Raw genomic sequence first — 4,294 nt, 5'->3', positions numbered from 1 at the left:
TCAAGGAAGGCTGGATCTTAGCTGTGATGTGCCTGTAGTGCATGGAGATACTGGAACATCTGGGGTAATAGATCACTATTTCTGGAATAAATTAATAATTATCTTACGCTGTATTTGGGTTACATAGGTAGGGTAGGCCACATCACAGAGAAAACTGAAGGCTAGACAGAGAAATCGCAGAAGAGTCACCGTATTTGGAAAGAAGTGGGCAGAGAAGCGTGGAATGCAGCAGGCACTTGAAGAGCATCGTTTTGTTCAATGTCGTTCATTATAACGTTGATGGGATGCCGTGGGGACTTAGCTCTCATTTACATTAACTAGCCTATGGTAAAACTAGTTTTGTTAAACATCATTTTGCTTCAGTTCCAAGAGCCTAAGAACATTAAGTGAGGACGCACTGTTAATATGTATTTTTGGCCTGGTTGCATCACTAATAGGTTTTGTGACTTTAGGTGATATAAGTTAGTTAATTTCTCTTTGGAAAATTAGGGAGCCCTAACTGAGAAGAAACAATATATATCTTATTTGAAAATGAGTATGCAAATAAAAACTAATAAAATTATAACAGTTATTAAAATGATGTTTGGTATATACTGATTTGGAGAATAGGAAATAAGTGGATTTACTCTAAGAGAAACATGACTCTCCAATAAAGAGATAATGTTCACAATGAAATGTTTCCTTTACACCAGTTTTCCCACAGTGAAATAGGTCTGGAGAGGCAGTGGTGCATAATGGGAGGCACCTGAATTTTGGGAGACAAACTTGGGTTTAAATCTACAATTTAGACATGTGTCTAGGTAAATTACCCTCTCTAAGTTTCAATTTCCTTATGTAAAACTTTTGTAGAGTAATATCTGTATATTGTAGTTTGCTGTAAGGATTTGAGATAAAAGTTATCAAGGCTTTGGTACAGTGTATGGCACATACCAGTGACTCAATAATTGGTAGATATTGTTAATATTCATTGTGCAGAAAGCAATATGCCTTCACTAACCTTGTCCTTCACGAACTTCTCTCTTTTAAACTGCAGTGATATTTGGTATTGCTGTGGAGGGAGGTGTTAACTAGCTCCAGTTTTGGAGGTGAATGTGAAAGTACAGTGGTAACTTTTTCAGAAACATATTTAAGTAATGAAAAAGCAATTCTGGTTATAATAATATCCTCTGAAGGTGAGCTCAAGAGAGGAAACTGACATTCATTTTATTTGTTTTATCAACCTTTTATTGTTATTACTGCTTTTCATAGTAGACTAGCTTGTAAAAATGACTTGGGTGTTGGAGGTGGCCTAGTAAAGAGGAAAAGTTCCAGTTCTGTGGTTTCCTGGTCTCCTTACTATCTACCAAGTTGTTTTCTCCTTTGCATTGTTTTCCTGTATCTAAAGAGAATGGATGGGCTGTGAAATGGGACAGGTTAAAGACATCTGTGAATGCCTTAATCTCTAATACATCAATTTATATCTCCTTTGGTGCCTACAGAGAGGAGAGTTTAAGTTACCAGTAGAGAGTGGGAATGTCATTTGGGAGTGGGCTGGGTAAGGAAAGGGGGTGATGACATGGAGCAGCATTTATATGTTGGAGCACTAGGTGTCTCCGCACTTTCTCTTAGCTGTAGAATTTAGCGAGGCCATTTTAGGTGTAGACTTCTCGCTTAGTTTATAATTCTTCTGAATCTTCCTCCTGCATGTAAACATTCTTCTCTGATGTTTGTGCCAGTCTCCTGCTAATCCATGATCTCTGCTTTAAACCTCATATTTGTCCTTCAACTCCCTTGTCGGTAAAGGAGAGAACACCTTGATTCTCCCCATTTCACTGCTTCCTAGGTCTCAACATTCTTGCTCTTCTTTGCTAGGGAGTGTCTTGCCGTATAACATGCCAACACTTCCATCCATAGTTTTTTTTTCTTTTTTTTTTAACTCACTAGAGCCAAAATATCTTATATAAAGTATATTGCATCATTGATTCAATCACTGAGCATTTACTGAGTTTGTGTTTTGTATGCAGCCTAGGCTCATCTTATGTTTTGATGTGAAAACATAGGTTTTATCCCTCATGGATTTAGGAGAATCTTTAGGGAAAATGGAAACTCCACAAGCGATAATAAAAGATCTCTTTATTCACCAGATTATGTAGTTTGGACAATTTTTCTAAATTGTATGCATTCTCTACCTTCAAAAGAAATATGTTCTGTGTTGCTAAGGCTTTGGGGAGTGGGAACATTGAGTTCTATTGTAAGGAAAAAAAGAAGCAATATGAGGATTTTTATGTGGGAGGGATAACGAGAGTTTCCACAGAGCAAGAACAGACCACTGAATGGGAGAAGTAAGCAAAAAGATGTGTGTGGCTAGGCAGCACCTGGATTTATACCCCTAAGTGGTCTAATAGTCAGTGATCAGTTATCTGGAATGGACTTGACATTTGCGTGTCCAAGCCCTGTGGTTCTGGGATGACCTAGCTTAACCAGCCATCTCAGGTAAAGAGTCATTATTGTTATTTAATGGAGGCATTGTTGTGCTTCATTCAAAGTCTGTACAGCTAATAACAACTAAGTTGTTGACTGCATAGTAGTAGCAACATCTTACTGCCTACACGCAGAGATCTTTTTAGTCAATTACCTCATCACCTGGTAAGTGGGGAGTCAGTGTTATACCTCATGCCTTGAATATGACACATATTGTGGCTAATCTATACATATGCTTCTTTCTGCAATGCCACAGGGAGTAGTAAGCTTGATTCCTGGACTTCTAGTGGGATGGGCAGTGGCAGAAACTTCTGTTTGGGCGGGAGCATCCTGACCTGAGAAAGGCAAAGAGTAGACTCCTCATGTCATATATGAAACTGTGTGCTAGGCATTGTAGAATCAATGGAGATGGATAAGATTTAGTCCTTCTGTCTCATTTTTATTTATGAGGCAGAAGAAATACTGTGGGTCCATGATAAAATGTCAGGTCAGGAATGAATGCTTTCGGTAAAATATTTGCCTTCTTGAGACAGTAATTGCAGCCAAGATTTTGGAGGTCTCTTCACTTTTCGAATAGGGCTCAACTTTGTTTTAATAAATTTTTGATCTCTCTTAATTCATTGGTATATGCGTGAAACAACAAGGCCACTTCCTAAATTTCTTGACAAAAGCAAATATCCTCTGTAAAGTCCTTTGTTGATATGTGATATTACACAGAGGGAGAATTATGATCTAAGTCATAATACTGCTAGCTTTATGAGTTTCTAGTTGAACACCTGCATCCAGAAAGTGTTAAATCTGATGACAGCTTTCTGCTGGTAAGTGTCATGGCTTTATCCTGGCCTGTATTCTGTTTGATATATTCATCAAGGATTTAAATTTACGTGTAGAGGACATACTCATTAAACTTGTGAGTGATGAAGAGTTAAGAGGATTTATAAAAACCTAAATGATAGAATCAGATGAAAGAGGTCTTAACATGATAAAGAGATGAACCAAACTTTAAAAGCAGTTTGATAGGGATAAATAGCAAGCACTATATAATTATTTTTTGCTTTAGTATTATTGTCTTAACATTAGAAGCATAAGAAAACAAAAACATGCCAGAACATAATAGTTTAAAACATATATATTTACAAACACATAATTATATTATTAAAACATATAATTATGTTATTACATTAGTATAATAGTTCAAAACACAACATTTTACAGTGAGACATAGTTAAATAGGTAAGAACATCTTGTATATTCTAGATGCCTCACCATGATCATTAAAAAGCAATGATAGAGGTCTATGGCCATGCTACCCTGAACAAGCCTGATCTCATTTGATTTTGGAAGCTAAGCAAGGTTGGGCCTGGTTAGTACTTGGATGGGAGACCACCTAGGAAGACCAGATGCTGTAGGCGTAAAAAATAAAAAATAAGGGATAGTAAGCTCACAAGGTCCTTGCAATCTATGAGGTCCACCTAGGAAGACCAGGTGCTGTAGGCGTAAAAAATAAAAAATAAGGGATAGTAAGCTGACAAGGTCCTTGCAATCTATGAGGTCAACCAAGGGTTGCCTTGCCTAAAAAAAAAAAGGCAATGATAGGTAGAGTTCCTCTACTCTGCAATATTTTCTTGAATCCACTGCAGACTATAGACTCTGTGTATAAACTATCTGCAGGAATGTTTTTAAAAATCTCTGTGTCTGAGAAGTGTGTATCTGAGAAATGTGCATTCACTCTAGTTACTGAAATTGTATTGGTTACACGTTTTGCAGAAATTGGAGCATGACTCGTTTTCTTTTTATCTTGTTGGGCATATGGAAACATCCTTCTGGATGATGA

At 37.1% G+C, this 4,294-nt stretch overlaps 1 pseudogene; it reads left to right on the top strand.

Annotated features, from left to right (window-relative positions):
- Positions 1–3,753: 3,753 nt before the first annotated feature.
- Positions 3,754–3,872, top strand: LOC112475119 (annotated as a pseudogene).
- Positions 3,873–4,294: the final 422 nt, after the last annotated feature.

This window comes from Pteropus alecto, unplaced genomic scaffold (genome assembly GCF_000325575.1).
Source record: "Pteropus alecto unplaced genomic scaffold, ASM32557v1 scaffold50, whole genome shotgun sequence".
Classification (NCBI taxonomy): Eukaryota; Metazoa; Chordata; class Mammalia; order Chiroptera; family Pteropodidae; genus Pteropus; species Pteropus alecto.
Note: the sequence above shows the minus strand (reverse complement) of the source record. Positions and strands in the feature narration are given on the sequence as shown.